The sequence below is a fragment of the Ambystoma mexicanum genome, chromosome 8, assembly GCF_040938575.1.
Source record: "Ambystoma mexicanum isolate Mex_15411 chromosome 8, UKY_AmexF1_1, whole genome shotgun sequence".
In the NCBI taxonomy this organism is placed as follows: domain Eukaryota; kingdom Metazoa; phylum Chordata; class Amphibia; order Caudata; family Ambystomatidae; genus Ambystoma; species Ambystoma mexicanum.
The window spans coordinates 1389949658-1389971835 of record NC_090929.1 but is presented as its reverse complement, the minus strand read 5'-3'; positions in this window follow the sequence as shown (position 1 = coordinate 1389971835).

Sequence of the window (22178 nt, the reverse complement as noted above, 5' to 3'; positions counted from 1 at the left end):
CCCACAGGCCTGGGCTCACAGAGGGGGGACCAAGACAGGTCAAGTGAGAGAGGGACCACAGGTAGAGAGCCCAGGAGCCGGGCCGGGCGCTCAGTGTGTGTCACAGTAACTGACTGTTGTAGAAGTTCAGTCTGCTGGTAGGCGGAGGGGCCGCGGGGTCTCAAGTGAGCGTCCTCTACCCAGAGTTGGGTGGGCGATCCAAACTGGTAGTTAAGTGAATGTAATAGGTGCTTGATGAGTTAATGCTCTGGAAAAGGCCGTCGTTAATGTTCCTGATTGACGATTGAAAAAAGCAGGTTGTGAGTAGCCAACAGAGCGTGCAGGTCGCAGTGATGTTGAACCAGGGGCACCTGAATGAGATGGGAGGGAGGCTTATGATGTCCAGATGCAGTGCGGGGAGGTGTCCCAGTAGAGGGCAGGGAGTAGGCAGTTAGTGCCCTATGCGTCGGTAGAGAGGTGACCACCCAGGACACCAGTAGGGTGCACTAACAGCCGCCCTGCAGGCCCGAAGACAGCCGGGTATTTCAAGGAGTTCAGGTGATGTGCCTTGGCGGGAGCCTGCAGTTTACGAGATGCGCCCGAGAAGTGGGGGTCCAGAAGGCTCAACCAAAGGGCGTCGAACCCCGAGCACCCACCACAGCCCGGCCTCAGCAAACCTGGATGAAGATTGTTATCAGGACTATGGTTTGCAGCAGCGTGAAGCAAGTAGTGTTTTAGGGCTCTGAGGTGCTTGAGTATCTCAGCGCAGTAATTGTGGGCAGCTTTGGGTCAGGCAGAGTGTCCTGAGCTTATCAACAGGGAGGTAGCCACATCGGGGTCGGGTGAAATGCTTAGGGTACGCATATAGCGCGCCACCCTCATCACTTTGTTGGGATATGGTTACTTGGTCCCCGAGCGCCATATGTGAGCAGGGGGGGGCGGGATGCACAGGCCCGCAACAGTGACCTCCACACGGCCAACTCAGAACTAGATGGCGTGCTCCTGGGAAAGATCCACACGAAATATGGAGCTCAGGCCCGATCCGGGGTGATGCTGAGGTGTAGGGGCGCCCAATGTTCGTAGTAGGGCTCTACTGAAGTGCCCGCTTTTCCTCCTGCAGCGCGTTTAATGCATGGGCTTGCAGCCCAAGCTCCCGTGCCGCCCCCCATTCAAGTCCCAAGGATCCAGGGATGTCAGAAATGGCGGGGAAGGAGGCAGAAGTTGGCTGCGCTCCCGGAGTGGGGGACGGCCAAAGCTGAAGAATATGTTGCTGCTGCGACTCAGCTGGGTGCCCCGGCTCGTGGACTCACCGTGACTGCCGAGGAGTGGGTGTGCCTCGAGGGCTGGCCGCAAGCTCAGTTTCCAACAGGTCCGGTCCCGGGGCGGGGTCTGGATTTCAGCACGCCACTTCAGAGGGGCAGCGGAGCAGTCCGCTCGCTGTTCAGGACTGGTCACTGAGTTCCGATGTAGGTGTCGGCGTAGGTGCAGACTCGGTGGCCGGTGCCCACCCACAGGTCCAAGCAGTCAGCGAGGGGAGGAGGCCGCCACAGCGTGAGAACAGTGCCCCTACCCCACTGCAGGCCCCAGATCCTCGGGGTCAAGGGTAGACTTCACTGTAAGGGAGAAGCGGGCTGGGGCAGCGCTGATTCCCGGTCACGTTTCCACGGGCTGGAGCTCCGCAACAGGGCCGATGTATATCACGAAGCCCGGTCAGGTCCGTGCCAGGATCCCCAGGAGTCGGTACCAGAAGTTGGTGCCAGATTCAGTGACGCACCGCGGCAAGATTAAAAAAGGAGAGCGCCTCCCAGCATGGAGCTCTCGATTAGGCGGCCATCTTCTGTAGGCGCAACAGCGCCCCCGGGCATTAGGGTTTTTGAAAAACACCAGCATTTTGTTTGAAGAGTTTGAGCAATTAAATGTTTAATTGCCTTCTACCCTCTTTCCTTCCCCACATAACCTACCCTTTTCATTTTTGCAGTTGTTTGGCCGGTGATATAGTATGGCATTTATAACGTGCCTGTACACAAGTGTTTCTAGATGCGATAAGACAAAGGGGGTGGGGTGTGCAACAGAGGGAGGACAAAACAACAATCTTACTAGGCTTTGTGTCATTTGGATTGTGCAAGTGCAGGGAGTGGAAGGGTAGAAGTGCCAAGGGGGGTAAAGAGAGAAGTGCAGGTAGGCAAACAGTGCTGCAGCCAGCGGATGGCTCAGTGCAGGTAAATAAGAAAGTGCAGCCAACGGGTGGCTAATAAGTGCAGAGAGAAAGGACTGTAGTGTTACAGATACCGACCACAAGTGCTGGCGGGGCAAGAGAGTGCGAAGTGCAACTGGATGTGCAGGGATCTGGGCCCAAGTTCATAGGGTAGCCAGTTGACCAGTGCATGGAGCAGAAGGAGTCATCAACGGGGGAGAGGAAGAGAGAAAGCGGAAGTGAAGAGGAAGGTCTTGAGTTGCTTCCGGAACTGGAGGTGGTTCTGCTCAAGTTTGAGAGGGGCAGGGAGGCTGTTCCAGAGGGAGGCCGCAGCCAAAGATAGAGATCTGCCCCCAACTCTCTGCATTGAAAAGCAACTGACCCTCGGAGAGATGGAGGTGGATGAGCGGAGAGCTCATGTAGGGAGAGGTAGTGTGGTCCCAGGCCCAAGAAAGCCTTGTGGACGATGCAGAGGGTCTTGAACTTGATCCTTGCTGCCACTGGCAGCCAATCAGTGCTGGAGAGATACGATCCCTGGGCTTGAGGCCAAGGATAAGTCTTGCAGTCCTGTTCTGGATAAATTGTAGAGGACGGAGAGTAGAAGCATGAAGATTTAGAAAGAGGCTGTTGCAGTAGGCCAGCATAGAGAGGACCAGAGCTCTGGAGACAGTGAGCTTTTGGCGGAAAGTGAGGAAAGGAAGAATACCTCTGTGGAAGTGCAGCTGATAGTTTGACTTCTTAGAGGTGTCAGAGATGTGAAGAGAGAATGAGAGGGTGGAGTTGAAGATGACCCCAAGGTTCTTAGCCTCACAGGTAGGAGCAGGAAGAGGGCCCTGATTGGGCAGCCAGAGAGAGAGGAAAGGAGGGAGCTGTTTTTCGATGTGGATGATCTCCGTCTTGAGGACATTAAGGCAGAGATCATTGGCGGCACACCACTCCTGATTTGCGGACAGACAGTCTGGAATGAGAAAAGGAGTAGATGTGGCTGAGGGCAGCCTGACGGAGCGCTGGGTTTCATCAGCATAACACTGAAAGTTGGGGCAGAGGGCAGTGATTCGTTGGGCAAGAGGTGCTAGATATTGGTTGAACAGCCAGGGAGAAAGGTTAGACCCCTGGGGAACACCAGAGGTAGAAAGAGGGATAGAAGAGAGGAAGGACTCCAGTTGGACCTGAGAGGGTCGATCAGTGAGGAAGGAGGTCAGCCAGGCTAGGGCCTGATCAGTGATCAGTGATACCCAGGTTATCACAGAGGCAATTGAGCAGGATGGCATGGTTGACCGTATCAAAGGCAGAAGAAAGATTGAGGAGAATGAGGACAGAAAGGAGGTTGGTTGGAGTTGTGGTTAGAGAGCAGGTCTTCATGGATGTTCAGGAGAGCAGTTTTTGTGCTTCTTGCTTCTCTGAAGCCAGACTGGTGGTCATGGAGACAACCAGCAGATTCCTTGTGAAGATTAAGCTGGGAGATGGCCAGCTTTTCCAAGAGTTTTCCCAGGAAAGGAGTGATGGAGATCAGGCGATAGTTAGCCAGAGTGGAAGGATCGGCAGAGGGGTTCTTTAGGATGGGATGGACAAGGGCGTGCTTAAGGGGGGCGGTTCCAATGGCAAAAGAGTGATTGCAGAAATTGGCCAAGGCTGGAGCAAGGGTGTCGTTGTGGTCCTTAATTGTTCTGGATGAACAGGGAAGAACCTGTTTTGATGCGACTTTAATAGATCGGACTTGTCTAGAAACGTCGTCAGGGGTGAACAAGGGAAGAGACGGGAGGAGGAAAGTTGGCCACAGGCATGCCAGAAGTGGAGGAGGAGGAAGAGAGGGTGGACAGGATGTCCTGAGTTTTAGTGATGAAAGTAGAATCCAAGGCCATACAGAGGGCCTGGGAAGGGACAGGAGAATTAGAGACTGCAGCAGGATTGGTTGGGAGGATAGCTCAGCGGCAACGTGCGCACCTTGGAAGGAAGACGACACGAAGCAACACAGGTTCGATCCCCGGGTCCGCGCTTAGAAACCTCTGGGTGTTTAAGGGCGTTATAAATATGAAACTAAGACAAAAAAAAACAATTACGCATCCAAAAAACAAACAATTCCTGCAACAGCGCCTCGATGCCTGTGGGCTGTGTGAGCGCTTTAAAAATGTAAAATAAATAAATAAATAGGATTAGACAGCTTCTTGCAGAGTTCAGCTGAGTTGTGAGATGCCACAGAGACACATGCTTGGATGTGTGCTATCTTCTTGGTGAGGACAGAGGGTCTTTACTGTCTTTGGAGCCGCCGGCAGGCCAGTTTGTCAGAGGGTGCCCCTGTTGCCATCCACTTCCTCTCAGCCATCCTGCACTTGTGTTTGAGAGTGACAAGGTCAGAGTCGTACCAAGAGTTGCAATTGGATTTGGGCTTCAAGCGGATCCTCATGACAGGGGCAAGTACATCAAGAGTGTCAGAATAGAAAGATGAAGGTTAGATAGGGCTGTGTCAGGATGTGAGTCAGGAAGGTGCAAGAGGAGAGAAAGTAGCGGCGAAAGCCTCAACTGACAAATGCTTCATGGGTTGGATGACAGAGAAGGTAGGTGGCACTGCTGGAGTTGGCTTGGCCTGAGGGGTAGAGAGGGAGAGATGGGGGGGAGGAGAAAGTGATCACTCAGGAGAGAGGATTGTTGAGAGGGTTGGAGAGTGGGAGGTCTGAGGAGATCAGAACATCCAGTGTGTGCCCTGCAGGGTGAGTCAGGCCAGTGGGAAGAATAAAGAGAAAGAGAGTTGCAGCGGTTGCGAAAGAGTCCTGCAGAAGGACATGACGCATCCAAGTGGATGCTAAGGTCTCTGAGGAGGAGAAGTTGAGAGGTAGAGGTGAGGGGGGAGGAGGAGAGGTTCATCCACTCAGAGAGGAAGGAGGCTTCCTGGCCGGGTGGCTGGTAGGTAGCGGCCACAGCGAGAGAAAGGTCAGGAGAGATAGAGAGCCTGCAGACCAGGCATTCAAAGGAGGAGTAATGTTGCATAGGAATGATAGAAGCAGGGATCCACTCAGGGAAGATTAAGGCTACACCCCCACCTGGATGGTTGGTTCTGGGCACGGAGAGGATCTTGTAGCCATCTGGAAGGAGAGTGTCAAAGCTCATGACAGAGTTGGCTGTGAACCACGTCTTGGTCAGACTGAGTACATCCAGATCGAGTTGTTCCAGGAGGCGGCAGATGTCAGAGGAGTGTTTGACAGCTGAATGAGAGTTGAGAGTAGCAATGTGGAGCAGGTTGCCCCCTTTGAAGTTCTTCCGTGGAGGGGTACAGGTCAGAGGTACACCCTGCGGAAGAGTTGTAGGCGCCCGAGGATGGGCAGAGGAGGAAGAGGGAGAGGGCAAGGTAGCCAAGGGGGAGGAAGGTGCTGGCGGAGGAAGGAGGGAACAGGGTGGCCAGAGAAGCAGCAGAGGCAGCCATAGAGGTGGCAGAGGAGCCAGAGAGGTGAAAGAAGGGACAGCAGGAAAGGAAGTTGATAAAGCACGTGAAGCATCTATCAAATAGGAGGAGGTTGGCCTGAGGGCCTTGGACCAAGACAGTGCCATTTAGGTAAACATTGATGGAGGAGTGGAAGGGGGCCAGGTGGGCCTCCCATCAGGTGCCACATTAATGGGTTAAGAAGAAAAAGGAGAGAGAACATAAACCATATGGGTGGTCCATAGGCCTGGAGCGGGAACGACAAAGAGGATGTTGGTAAGGGTTTGTCTGGAAGAGGCACTGGTGTAGTTATCAGTGATAGCGAGGCCTGGTTTGGAGATCAGGATATCCCTTTTGAACTTCTTCCCGCCAAACTTACTGAGAAGGATAGGATAGTCGATAGCAAAGCAGTTAGATAAGATAGGTGAGACAGAGAGCACCATAGAGGGAGCAGAGGCAAGAGTGGTGGGGGAAGAAGGGAGAGTGGAGAGTGGAGAGGGGAGCTAGGAAGCAACCAGGGGGAGAAAGACTAGGGCGGGTGGGACATAGAAGGAGCTGGGGAACACAGAGCACATACAACTGGCAGAAAATCAGATGCAATACATAGACAAAGTAAATTGCCAATGGAACGTAGGAGTAAGAATGGACAAAGCAGGGAAGCAGGCAGTACAATGTAAGCAAGCAACCACTTAGAAACAAAACAAGCGAACCAAACAGTCACTTAGGGAACCTGGAGGTAAGGAAGAAAAAAGCAGGATGCAGGCAGTACAATGTAAGCAAACAACCATGGATAACAAAAAACGCCAAAGAGTAAAACAATCTACCAGGGAACCTAGAAGAAAAGAATGAACAGAGCAGGGATGTAGGCAATGCAATATAGCTAACAACTGTGGATAACAAAACCTCAGGAACAGTACACAAGCAGCTCAGCAAATAACCCACACACAAGCACAACACACAAAACCTGTTATGAGACATAAAGTGCCCCACACCTCCACCACTGAAATGGACAGATCACATTGCTACACCTATATCTGTATGACACATACCACCTTCCTCCATTACCAACCTAAACCAACCAACACTCCTCATAGCTCCTTCAAGAACTTTTCAATAAGAACACTGAAAGTAAACCTCGCCTCCCTGGCAGTCACCTTCAACCCTTGAGCTAACATGAACCTTTTATCCAACAAACTCGGCCACACCCTGACTGATTTGGCCAGCACACATCCTATACTGAAGATATAAACAAACAGAGAAAAACCCTACATTCAGTGGCACAGAAAAAAACGGGCAGGTTTTTTTCCCTCGCTCCCTCTTCCGACAAGGACATCTTTAAAGAAAAAGCTCTATAGCCCACACACAGGATCATTCATCACGGCCAAGACAAATCACTAATCCCTGACCAAAGCCATCAAACAGTCAATGACTTCAAAGATACAATAGACAAGATTTGACAACACATAGACAGAACCAAGTATGGCTTAGAAATCCCACCCACTCCACCACTGCACACACTAAAATGGACAAACTGCAAGACCATTACATTTGAAGAACTGACCAGCATAGTCACATGCTGGAAGGCTACCATCTATAAGAACGATGTCCTCCTAGCCTCCATCATCAAGAATATCTCTAGAAAGCCGCCTTCCTGATTGCTCAATGCCATCAATGCCACTCGCATCTTATCCGATACATTGAATACTGATTACTTGCCACGAATACTATACATTAAATGTACAGAGGATTATATGAACTGTTTACACAACATGTCAATATTATGAAACTACTGGTTGCATCCGTGTTGATATTTTCATTTGCAAATACAAACACATGTGACCTTCTTTCAAGCCTCATCTGGGCTCCTCTGCTTTGGAGCATGCTCTGGCATGTGGCTTGCCATACCAATTCATTTTCCAGAAGATGACATTAATTGAATCAATATAATGTGCTAATGTGAAGGAGCAAAAAGATTCAGTGTTCATTTCGGAATTTGTTTTTTAAAGTGCACACTTTTTCGAGCAATAATCGCTTAGCAAACAGTGTTCGTTTAACATCTGTAAATAAGCTGCATGTCTGCGGCCTAAAAAAAGCTTGTTTAATTGCAACATTACATTATCAAAAAGTCTGTCGTGAAGCCTATCAACATTTACTCTTGAAAAAAAATGTTCTTGATTAAAATATACACATTGAAATTTATTCCAGCTGCATTTGTAACATTGCACCATTATATCTAAGGGGCTGACTTAATTATTTGATAGACCTGACTATGGCTGCTACTGGACCTTACCTCATAGAAAGTAATGAAGGCACAGAAAGTAATGGAAGTTCTTGTTAGAAGGAGACTTGATGAGCCTAAACAGATGGTCGGGATAGGCTGCTAAATTTCAGGTGGCAGACAAGGGTTGATTGAACCCTGTATAAATCACTCTGAAAGTAGTGAGGAGGATAAAGGTGTTCCTGAAAACCTAGTGAAGCTGTTTTGTGTCCATTGGTTGGTGGGGGTGGGTGTCAGAGCTGACATGACTAGGCTTGGTGTCGTGGGACCAGCAGTTTTCTGATAGAATTATAGGGCAATGTAATTCTTCCCCCTGGTTCTAAATTATTGTTTTTATTTTATTCAATTCTAATTTTATGAGTTGTGTATAGATGTTTAGACTTTCCTTTTAAAGGGTTTGTAATTGCATGAGTACTGACTCACCAAGTTTGCCATGTTAGTTTACGGTCTACATTGTTGATTGGCTGCAGGCTTTAGATTCCTAGAAATAAATAGGAAACTGTAGGATGCTAGGATTATTAAAAATGTTGAGATTTTTTATTGTTGAACAGCAATATTTTTAATTTGCATATATTATCACTGTATATCGCTAGACGAGAGGAAATATACATAAATGCTAAATAGACTTGGGAGAGCATTCTTTACTTGTTTCTCTTTTAAGATTATAAAGATGCACTAAATTGCAAATGTAAATGCTTGCTCTTTTTGGAATGGTACTGTGTAAAGTTGTCCCATTAGAAATGTCCTGACTAATGGGTCATTTGTCAGGTACTCAAGGCTCGAGGGCTATTTTGTCATAAAGCACAGAAATCTAACTCTCTCTGGAGTCTTCTGTTGGGTATAGCAATCAGTGGCAGATCCTGCGTTGGGGCACAAAGGCGCTGCCTCCCCTTTTTAGATTAAAAGATGAAAGTTTGGGTTCTAATTATAAAGGTAGAATGGGAATGTAAGTGTATAATTAGGGTAATTTTAATTTACCTCAGGGTGGTATTTGTCTATGAAAGGCTGCACACGTTGTGCCTCCTTTTATAAAACATATTTGCCACACAGAATGTGTAGTATGCACTGTTAAGTGGCAGGCAGAGCGGAGAAAGTCGGCCCTGCTGCCTCGCAAGGGACGTCATTTCACCAAAATGCCAGGGGTAGCGAAAGTGACATCACATGACCCTCGATGACATCACAGGGAGTGATGTCATTTGACCCCACCCGGAAGTGATATCGCGAGAAGCGATGGAACACGACCTTTCACCCCTTGGCAAAACTGGAAGTTGCATCACATAGTATTGTTCCACCATACACTACGAAAAATATGGTTACGATATCACTATAATGTGATATACATTTCATACAAGAATGGATCGCCATATGTATCATTAATCATTGATTAATGATTATCAGTGTGTATAGGCCCATATTATCAAATTACAAGCAAGCAGACTTCCAGCGCCAACTGATAATGTGTTATTATATAGCACTTACGCTTAAGCGCTTTGTATGGAAAACATATACATACAATATCACCCAACCTGTGTTGATACTCATTTATCGACCTCAGAAGGATGAAAGGCTGAGTTGAGGTGTTTAAGAACAGACAAAATCAGTGGCTCACCCCCTGAAGCGTGCCCGAAATAAACCTTTGATGAGTATTGCAATTATTACATAGAATTCCAGAAAGACACATTATTTGGTATTCCTATTCTTTCTTATTTAGGGTCACTGCTGAAAGTGTTAGACTCGTGGAAACCATGTTCTTTTTTATTTTTGAAGAGGCCTGAACAAGAAGGCCAGCCACTCCAGAAGCAAAGAGCTACAGCCATGACGCTGGCCACAGCCCAGGAGATTGTATACATTTTTTTTAAAGACACTTTTTTTCCCTTTTTTGTTTTTAGAGGTAGCAAGGGGGACCATAGGGGTAGCAAGGGAGACCTTAGCAGTCGCAGCTGCGACCCCCTGACAACCAATAAATGACATCCCTGTGCCCCTCATCTGTGTGCATACGCCCCATCAGCAAGCCTGTATGTATGCATGGGGTGAGGAAGTGTCTATTTGTATGGATGCATGCACGCATAAATGAAAGTGTAGTTTGAATGGTGTGCATAGGTGTGAGTGCATGTGTGAATGAGAATGCATTAATGTTTTGGGTGTGCTTGTGAATGATTGAGAAATGTTTAAAAAATGGAAGCCAAAAGTATCCCACTCTTAAGTGTAGTGCATATGGAACACTTGTATGGACAAATATTGTCCAACAAGAAACATGGAGATTGCCATAATTTAAAGTGAAGAGGCACCCGAATTATGTCGTCATTCATTCACATGTATATGTTTCTTTCAATTGTCATGAACAGGACGTACCTGCAGGAGGCAGGTAGTTACTTCCATGACAGAAAGTACACACCGAATAGCACAGATTTTCACATTTATCAGGAAAATGTGGCCATGTGTTTTGAATGGTGTGGCTCCCTGGGACAAACAAATAGCAAACTTAGTTTGTATTGAAGAGATGTGTATTAGCTGTAGTCAACCAGGAACTCAAACCATCTTTAATTTGCACATTTTTCCAAAAGGAGCACATAAGTATTTAATCATTTAGAAACGAAAAGATTACTTTTTTGTTTTAAATTGCAATGTATCTTTTGGGGAGAATATGTTGAACATAAGGGCACTGTCACAGAAAACTATTCGATAAAAATGCATATAAAATCATATGATGTTCTGAGATGGCTTTAGGCAATGCTGATTAGCTTGCCTGCAAAATCTCTGACAAAGTAATTTCTACTGTTTTAAACTTGCTTTGCAGTTGGGTTTAAGAATCCCACAAGACTTGCCTTGGTCAGTCTGGAGTGTAAGATGTATTGTCTGTTACCATGAAAACCTAATATGTTTAAAGGAATACGAGGGGCCATTTGGACCAGGCCTCCACGTTTCCGTGAGCCCCCTGCCTAGGGAGATCTAATGAGCAGATATTCTTATAAACACAGCTTAAATACTGTAGAGGCCAAAATATGATGTGCAGACCTGACAATAATCAGGCATGTTCTCCTACTGCCAAGATTATTTATTTTATTTAATGGATTTTTATAATTTGCCTACACACAATGTGTTTCAAAGCTTCAAAGTCAAATGATAGCACTTAATGTGTCATCTGTGGGCCTCGGATCCCATGAAATCAACCAGCTGGTCAGCCTAATGCAAACCCAAACAAAGAAGGCTCCTTGTCAGCAGATCCTGTATAAATATTAGATGAGGACTTTCATTAATGTAAAAGGAAATCATATTTTGCACTTTTGCTAGTAAAATACATAAACCGATTTTGTCTATAAATCCAGACCCATACCATTTAGAAACAAACAGCAAAGTGTGTTATGAGCCTGAGGACCTACTCTATCAAACCAAGCGAAACACGATCTTTGTAGGAATACTAAACATTTATAAAATGATCAATATTAATACAGTTTTAAAAATGATCCTACATATTTATGCCACGTGATCAGATGTCCGTCTAGGCTGGGGGATCCTGAGAATTCATATTTCATCGATGTGCAATATTGCTACAATGAAATATGGAATAACATGATTTTGTATTCAAACGTATTAAGATAAGATTAGCCCCCACCTTTTTCTTTTCACATGTATAGAAATTACAATCAATGAAGATTGGGGCTTGTTTTCTATGAGATTATCTGACTATTTAGCAATACAATGGAAAGATTTGACCACTTAAAAAGTGTGACATACGCGTGGGAATTTTACCCATTACAAAAAGGGAAACATGCAGGGACGGTTGATTGACTCTAGAATCAAAAGCTGCAGCAAAGAAATACCACCTGGATGAATGCTGAACCTGGACTTTATCTGCAGAATCAGGCACTATCCATAAGGAGAATATTACCTGGAGCTGATTTACTTTCCGAGAGGGTGGAAAAGCTGAGTGCGAGTTTGAAAACTCACGAAGGCCCATTCTGACTCATTGCCTTAAAGAATATTTCAGAGTGGGTATAAAGTTCCACCCAAATACAATTAGAAAACTCCCCTAGAAACATTTCCCTGTTAAGTCCCTGGAGTGTAAGGGAACTGGGGGGATGATTTCCAGTTGGGGGCATGCATTCAAATTGAATATGCTGGTATTTTTGTGTGAAATTAAGCAGTACTTTCTCATGACTTTTAAAGCCCAGTGAGATCTGTGACTGTTTGTAGAAAATATAGCATTTCGTATGTACGCAGAGCACAGGGGCTGCCCGAAATTGATAATCAGAATGAGAATATGGTATTGTTGTTTGCACTGTGAGTAATACCCTACATTCATTGTACTAAAGCTTTGGGAGATTATATTTAAATATGAACAAACATGCTTTTTCTGTGCTTTGTGTGCTGTATAAAATAGGGAGCCCTTTCCAGCGCTAACAGTGTAGCACTTTGAAAATGATAGCTAAAATAAATTGAATTATGTGGTATTCCCAGGTATAGTGTCACACTTTGGGCTATGATTCTGTGGCCATGCCTCATAGAATAAATACAGAATTGCTTCATCATTTTCAAACCGTGAATTCCATGGATATTTTAAAAGTGTATGGATAGGTGAAAGTTCAACTATCCTAATTTGCACACTAAGGAAAGGGCTCTGCACTAGTGGGATATGATTTGCAAAGTTTAGTGGGATGGATACTCATCCTAATATTGGGAAATTATAAAACCATTTTCCTTTTTTTGGGTGGATGTTCATACTAAATTGAGAGCACTGTTTTTTTTTTAACCCAAACCTGAAGAATTACATGAAACTCATTATAGTCTATGTTCAAATTACATGTACATGTTAGAAATCCACCATCCCACATTCACACAGGGGGGCTAACTGATGTAAATATGTGTACATAAATGTTGTTTGTCAATGCAACCTTTCTTTAATACCAATACTTGTTTTTGAAAGTGGAGAAAATAAAATGTTCTAAACCAGCTGATTGATTAGGTGATGTATAAGTATTTGAATACACTAGCCGATAACCGGCAATGTTGTTGTAGAATTGAGAATGCTGCTTAGAGGTGGCCTTATATTATTTAGTATTAGACATTTTTGAAATATATTTATTTGGCATTATGGTCATTGAATGTATGTGTGCTATGGCATAGCTAAATTGTCACTGGGTAAAATTGTCCCTGGCAGGCCAATTCTAATTGTGTAAAGAAATCATCATAGTTTATGCATCTTATTGTGATGACTTCCCTGCATAGAGTAAGAAAAATCCCTTTGATGTTTTTTTTTAAATCTAAGTATCAGTGATAGGCACAGCTTGTCTTTTGTCCCAGAATTGTGGGGCGGCAGTATATACTAGGGAATGTTAGATTAGCAGTTACCACTTAGTGGAAAGAGTGACATATCAACAAATATCTGAACAGACATGGGGCTAGGTTACTGGGCATTAAGTTGATGTTGACAGACCCATGCTTGAGTAACACAAAATGTGCCCAAGATCACAGATGTGTGTGAAGTTGCATTTTTTTTATTGAATTAGATGTCCCCTGTTGTATAGTCCCATTTGAGGAGACAGGTTGTTATTCATAGAATGCTAGAAATATATTTCAGAAGCAACATTGATTAAGTATTGTAAAATTGAATTTTGGAAAAAATATTGGATTTTGAATTGAGAAAAACAATTCAGGGCAGTTGTTTGATTGCAGGAGTGGTGATTTTCATATAGATTGATACATACTTCTGATCAAACATATAAATGTAGGCATGATGTCATAGGATGCCAGGGCTGATTTGAATGTGGCCCTTGATCGTGCATTGTAATAGCTATTTTCTGGATGGACTTTGGCTGACACAAGATACTGAGTCATGGAATAACAAAATGAAAGAAATTGTCAAAATGTAGGAACAGACATTTGAGTACCAAAGGGCCTGCTAGATGATGCATGACAAAATTTATGTTTAATCTCCACAGCTAGGCAGCAGAAAAAATGAGTGTGCATTTTTCCACCCATCTCTTCTTTCGCCTTAAGCAGATGGAGGACAGATTAGCTGAAAATGTACATGATTTGCACCATGTTACAGAAAATGCTCAAAAGACTATAGCAGAATTATCATGAAAAAGAAAGTAAACAGTTGAATGAGTCTCTGAGTGACAAACAAGTGTTACTACAGAAACAGCACAGTTTAGTAGAGGAAATAGAAGAGGACTTGAAAGTCTGCAGAGAAGCCAAACAATGCCTAAAAAGAGATCTTGTAAACACTAATGGCATGCATACCCAGTATCTACAGAAACATAAGTTAAAGGCAAAAAGAATCAAGCAACTTATTCCACTTATCCATTGGCTTATTAGATGAAATTGTGAACATAAATGAAAGTTTGGCTTCCAAAATGATAGCATTTGATATTAGCCAGGCTAGCGGGAATGAGTCCAGGGAACAGCTATCACATAGCAAACAGCAAATGATAATTGAAAGGATCCATACAATACGATTGAGACAAGAACTCAAAGATATTCAGTTGAGGTCAGAATCACAATCTAAAACTTGCAAATGGATAAGTTACATGGAAGAAGGGAAATCATCTCCAATTCCTGAGACTACCTCTCCACTACCCGGACCCTTTCACAGCCATACTGGTCTCTTTAGCATGTCTAGCCACATTCAAGACATAGGTGATACCAGACACGCTATTTCTGCTTCCCAAACTCACTGAAATAAACAGAAATACTTGATTTCCATATCAGATACAGAGGAACATAGAGGAATTCAGGTGGCACACTTGCTATGTCAGGAGTGGACAGGAGAGGAAATGAGAGCACTCCCAAACAGAGAATTAGTGAACCAAGATATAAAAATGAGTTAAGGGAACATGAATTACAGTATATGATCCAATGGAGAGGCCTTTTAGCTGACATTGAGAAAACGCAACCAAAAAAAGGGCTTAAGCCCCCTATATATGCCAAGTATTATGAGGAGCCCCAAGAACACTTGTGTAGATGGGGAAATGCTGATTGAGAGCAATGCTATTGTGACATACCATACTATCCAGTCCCTCTGAAAAGATTGGAAGCCCATACCACTGAAGACCAATGGGAAAGAGAAAGAAGAGCGAATTTCCTGTACTGCGCACATAAGAAACGTCCTTATAGGAGGGGGGGTGAATATGCAAGCATGTAGAGGGATTCAAGTAGTGACTATAAGTTTGATGAGGGAAATTGGACACACATAAAGAGACATAGAAAAATAAAACGCAATCACAGTTTGAGATAGACCCAATGAAACAGATTAGTGCCAAAAAAAAGCTTTATGACCCCTTATGTTAAAAATGCAAACATTCTGTTTGGGAATATGTAGACTTGTACAAACATATGATGGCATCATTTGGATTACAGCAAGACCAAAACAACATTGAATTCATAAAATTGAGGTTTTCTCTGAAGGTTTCCAGTTTCCTTCGAGGGCTGGAAGATCAAACTCATTACAAATGGTCCCTTATGCAAGGTGGCCATTTTTCTAAATACTTTTCAACTAACAGAAACTCCCAAGAAGCCCTCAAAGCAGCTCATAATTTAATCTGTGCCAAGGATCAATATCCTAGGGAGTTTGCTCAAAAACTCAAGCGCACATTTGCCCAAATTGCTTAACGTGTTCATACCGAAAGTCTAGATTTCAAAACTACATTCTTCCATAACCGTGTGTAGACATTTAGCTAGTTTATGATTTTGATGACTCGAGAACTCTCTAGTGGATCATAACACATGCTATAAAGATCTCAGCAGTAAAGAACCCAACAACTCCCAAAAACAAAGAAAAGAACCCCAAACAAACACCAGCTCAGCTACCATTAAGATAGCTTAGGTGCAGAGTACTCCTCAGTTGGACCTAGAGACAGGCGAGCCAAAGACCTACTCATCTGCTGTAAAGGATCCTAACAGGCAGATAAGACCCTCTGTTCAAAGCCAGTCGACTAGTCCTGCACCGGAATGCAAAATAGCTAAATAATGTTCCCACAAAACTAGAGACTTGCATTAGTCTGCAGTATTTCAGTTCTAGGCCTATCCTGGGCTACAGATATGTTCTTCCTTCAGAGACAACCCCAGTACCACCTCCTAGAACCAATTATCAAGGCAATTATCCTGCTCCTCCTAGGTTCCAGGATAACATATCCCAGCACCAGGGAGAGTAGAGACCAAGCAATACATACAAAAATAGTTATCAGAGTTATCAAACGACTCTCCTAGGATAGATAGTTGCTCTTCTGGTGGAAAAACAAAGATGTGAATAAAGACCGATCACCCTGCAGTCCAAGAAGTGCAAAAAAAAGTCACAAGTTGAGCAACAGGTTAAACAATTGACAGAATGTACTGGTAAATAAAATTAAATCCTAACAGTGACATCCTGATTCTAAAGCTCACAGAAGCCTTTGGCAGAATAAGTCTACAGGTCAGTGTGGACAACGACAAGAGGAAATAAATCCAATTCTAAATACTCAAGAATAGAAAAGGGGGAAGGTGACAGCAGAGATATTCCAATCCTTAATGGAAGCTTTTTTTAAATCTCCCATATGTACCCGGCGAGTGGTGTGTGGCGGCCTCTCATCCAATGAGGAGGCTTGGAATGGAGCCCTTACCACACAGGAAAGACCCAGCTCCAAGCCTCCTCGGAGTGGGAGGCCACCATCTTCCCTTGCCGGAAACCTAATTTAAGTGCACTCCCCGCATCCCCTGTCCCTTCCCCACCCCTTTTTTCCCTTACATGCGCTCCTCTGTCCCTCACTGTCACCAGGAACAGGGCCGTTTTTGGCAACAGTGAGGGACAGAGGAGTGCATCTCTGGGAACAGGGCTGTTCCTGGAGCATCTCTGTCCCACGATTAGCAGCAATGGAAAGGGAGACAGGACTACACATAGTCCCTTCCCCTTTACATGGCAGCCATTAGGTTTGTTTATTTTTTTCCATTAATTTCAATGACCGCCATGGAAATGCCATTTATTTTTCTTTTTTTCCCCTCAAATCGAGAAACGGTTTAATTGCCATTTCTCATCTCGAGAAAAAAAAGCTATCAGTACCCCGGTACGATGTGCCGTGGTACTAATAACAATAGAACCCTAGGAGGAGGGCATTACCAGAATGGTAATGCCCCCATGGCTACGTTAAAGCCCTTGCTTCCCTCGGGTTTGTAACTATCACCCCAGGGGCATTACCAGACCAGCAATGCCCCTCCTCCTCAGATTTTATTGCTTCATGAAAATACCCTGAGTTTGCTGAAAGATTGCCAAAGGGCACTGGTTTCCTTGAGATAAAACCAGTAAAAATAAAAAGTAAAATTTAGTGCGGAGAGAAATGTGACAATTATATTTGAAAAAGAGGAGAACTCGGGGGAGACAGATCCCATAGTTTCTTCTTTCCCTGATATAATGCCTCCTCCAAAAGAGCAGAAAATCAGATTTAAGAGAAATACAACAAAAAAACTGAACGGACAGAAAGAGATTAGTCATGAAATCCCTAAACATGCGACCCAAGAAGCACAAAGTCTGATAATTTCGACAGATATACTAAATAGGATTTTCCATCTTCTCTAGGTTTTTTCTGTGATAGCAGTGACCTTGAACTTGCAAAAGTGGAGGTACTACCTGTACCAATGATGATTTCCAAGTGTATTTCCATTCCTATAAAGTCCTTGACTAACCCGTATAAGATTTATCCTGAGGTGAATGCCCCTTAGGGTGCTGCCAAAAATCAACCAAACATTAACTAAATGCAATCTGATTATCGACTAACCCACACTTTCTCTGGAGGTTGGAGATGAAAGAATACAGGTTTTTTGCTCCTATTCAAGTTCAAGGACAGTGTAACTTATTGGCTCCCACATTTACAGGATCTTACGTGCCAATTGTGTTACTTTGAATGGTATCTATCAGTTTTTCGAAAAACATTCAGAGTCGAGATTCATTTTCAGAAAACTCAAATCCCAGACATCATTATCATATCTTTGAACAAACATGACGATAGTGAAGGGCCACTGTGAGAAACCTGACAATATTCTCCCTCCAATTCCCTGTGAGTCCTCTTAGATCCCAACCCTGGGGGTGGACAAGAGAGGGAGGATCACCTGGGTGGAGGGACGAGACATGGTAGCCCCCTTTCCTAATATAGAATCACCCTCCCTTCCCGCAGCCTTCATGGGCTATTTTCACTCATGCCCTATCTCTCATTATAAATACCTATCAAGTACTGAAATGAGGAAGAGCCAACTAGGAACAATACACACTTCCTATGTCCAACACCACTCTAGTGCTGAGACGAAGAAGAGAGGTGTAAGTATAGGTAGTAATGAAGGTCAGGCATATCACATTAATTGGGCTCATTATAGCCAGGCAATTCCAATTAACAACACACACCTGAGACCCCTTAATAGGGTTCAGGTATACAAAGGAAGAAGCTATGAGAGTAGAGAAGGAGGAGAAGGATAACTGCTGAGTTGCCACATGACCAGACAGCCAGAAGACTGGCCACGATTCTCGAACACCTGCAGGACCTGAGAAGGACGGTTGTGTGGAGCTTGCAGGACCAGAAGCCTTCAGAAGTGAAGGCGGGCAGGCGGAGCTGTCAAATAACGAACCTGCTGCACAAAGGATCAGGGAAGCAGAACAAACATGGTCCGCGTTCATTGTGAAGAATCAAGAAGCCGGCGTATGCAAGGACATGTCCGGCGGGAAAGCAGAATCAATACAGTCTTCTACCCGACTACTGGAGAGGTGAACAGGAGAAGCTGGGACTACCGTAGGGGTGACTCAAAGAGCCATTCAGTGTCAGTGTCTTATGGTTGCACAACCTGTAATGGGTGGATCATGAGGTCTAACAACTGCGCCTACACCAGGTAGCTCTCTATTATAAAGATCACTGTCATCTTGAAGCAAGCCAAGCAGAAGCATGGGATTCCTGGTTGTGTGACTTGTAATGGATGGATCGTGTAGTCTGATAACTGCGCCTAGACCAGGGGAACCCTAAATGATGACCAACAAAGAACATTGTAAGTAAGCTGCTGAAAACTATAAGCTACTTGATAAGGCAAGCCAGAAGGCAGATCAAGTGAACCTATTGCTTTTCTCACATTAACCATTGAACATTGAAGTGGTAATGACGGTATTACCCAAATTGTTCGTTTACAATTGTTCGAATTTAAAGGGTCACAATTGACCTTTTCACAATTGACCGTATATATATATATATCGGTTTGGTAATATATATATATATATATATAAACAAACAGAGAAAAACCCTACATTCGTTTACATATATATATATATATATAAACCCCTATATATATATATATACGTATATATATATATAGGGGTTTGGCGTTGGGTGGGGGGTTTCCCCCCACATATATGTTACAATTGACCTTCACAATTCGGTCAATTGTGAAAAGGTCAATTGTAATTCGAACAGTTGTAAAACGAACAATTCGTATACAACCGTAATGACCCCCTGCTCGGGGTTTATTGCTTAATTCAACTCATTGATGGTAAGGTAAGGAACCAGTTCTTTCCAAAGTTTGTTTAACTGAAGAAAGAAGCTTCATAAGCAAAATATTTCTTAGGCAGAAGGATCAGAACATTATCAAATTTAATCTGATAGATAAATGGGAATCTAGACTTGATGCAATGGATTGAATGCAAATGCTTATTAGTGGGTGCAAGCTAGAGTTTAAGATTGGCAACAAAAAGATAAATCATAATTGTTCTGTTGCAATAGATGCGATTTCTGGTTTTTATATCAGTGATGACATATTATATCTTTTTGCAATTAATTTGGCATTTATTAATAACAAAGCCTGGTCAAAAATCAGGGGAAAACAGATGGACATCCATGATCATGAAACGGCATTTAGATCAGACCAATGTCATGCGTAGAAACACTTGTGTACAGGTGCGTTATAAATGCCATATCATATCATATCAATAGTTGCCTTATGCGGCTGAGGTTCAAATCAAAGAAGTTATTATTCCAGGAAATACTTGAGAATACTCTTTGCCAATAAAGATCAAAAAAGGACCGACCTTGTTTAATGAAGAAGCTTTTTGTTAACTTGAATAATATTCTTCAGCAACAGGCCCTGTCTCCACACCCAACTCCATAGGTAGATCTCAAAGATGACACAATTTGAATGTTAGTTGGCAATAATGATCCCTAAAACATCATTTTATCCCACAATACCGCCTTAGGAATGGCTGTTGATTCCAGACACTTTTACGTGGACTTAGCCAAACTCATCTTTTGTCCCATAACTGAAGATCTTTTTATGACAATACTGATGGTAGCCGGCCACAAACTCTTCATATTCGGCAAGGTGGGAATGTTCTGGTGTACTGCCTGTGCCCTTATGAAGCGGAGGATCTTACCTGTGACAATCTAGAAGAGGCTAAGGAATCTATCACCCATCTAGATGTCCTAAGTAAGGACATATCCACCCAATTAGAAGATACTCCACAAATAGCCTGCACAAAAATATTTCCAGGCTTCCGTCTAGGAACAGATCATTATGGCTGATGACTGTGAGACAGAAGAGCAGAAACAAAAGTTAAAGCAATTATTTAAAGATTTCCAGAAACGCTCTCTGTCAATTCCTATGACTGTGGACATATGTCCCTTCATTATACAATACTTACAGACCATACTATGGGGCCAGTAGTTGTAAGACATTACTGGTTACCTCTAGTGTCCATGGAATCACACAGTGATTAAAGAAATGTGTAATCCCATGTGATTATTTGACCAATTCATGAGTACCTTCATTAATCCAGTTCTAGGAATGTTGAAACCCAATGGACAATACGGACTAAAATAATTAAATAAGAGGATACACATGCCACGGTGGCCTCTCCCTTATATTGATCAGGGGTTAGCACAGATGCAGGGTTCTAAAGTATATAATCCCCTTGATTTGAATAATGGATGTTGGACTGTCTTGGTACTTTGTGAACACCAATATAAAGCTGCATTTATGTTTGGGGGTGGTGGATAACTATGTGCCTGGACCCCAACTCTGTTTGGTTATATTAACAGTGACATTAGCTCAACATATACCTGCAAAAATCCATTCTTGATCTTGTAGAATGAGGGACTTTGGCCTATGTAGAACAAAAGTAAACTGTAGAAGAATACCTGTTGAGGTTTCGCCATGTGTTGACCCAAATAAGAAATGCAGGTGCAAAGCTATCTCTTAGGAAAGCATGATGATGCATATCTAAAGTAAACATTCTAGTTCATAAAATCACAGCCATGGGTCTTAATCCTCAATCTTGGGAAGTTTGAAGGATTCTTCAAATATATGTGAATTATGAAGTATTTTGAGAGGCAGATGAATACATCATCCATGGTTACTGCCCCTCCTCAATATTGCACAGGTCAAAAATGTTACTCACTGAGGTGACCGTACTGCCCATATCCCAGGCAGGTTCAGCAAGAAATGGACATAATGTAACAAAAGATGGTGAGAAGAAACAAACTCACTTTGAAATAACACACATGCATGCAATAGACACAAAGCAAATATGAACTCACCATTAAGAAAAATGAACACTAAGTCAAATTATGAATTGATACATAAGGAATATCGATTGCCTCCATTTAGACATGAAGAATATTAACATAAGCAATGTATAAAATGAATGCAACATATACCACATACGTATATAACTCACTAACATAGAAACGCCACAGTACTGGGCAGCCATCTTTTCCATAATGGAAGTTGCAGCATACATTTAAGTGAATGAAATGCCTAGAGACTCCACAAAAACTAAAACTGCTGAATTCACTGAAATACAGACCCGTGCAGGGCACAGACAGTAGCTATGCAACCCAAGTCAAGTTTACTGAGAAATGAAGGAGAGCTCAGACGGCTCAGAGAGAACACAACATAATAATGAGATTATAAGGAGATAATAATTCCCAAGGCATAAACTATATTTTCCTAAGATTAATTAAAGAACAACCAGTCTTTGAAAGCCAGGTGCAGGATAATTATAAGCCCAAAACATTTTAGGGAACAGACCAAACAAGTCGCTAGTGGTATACAAAGTAATTACACTCACACTTGCATTAGCTAAATTATCCAAAAATGCTGGGTGAAATTGTTTCAAATGCAGTCTTATCACACGTGATATACAGCCTGAGAACAACGCCCATTCATTAGGCCCAGACACAGATAGGACACCTGCCTTACTCCTCACGCATATTCACAGACATGGGGTGCCTTACAAGGTTAACTACAAAGAAGTTGCTCTGGCTCATGGCCTAGGAATAAGGGATAGTATCCTTTTAATTGAAAGGAAATCAGTT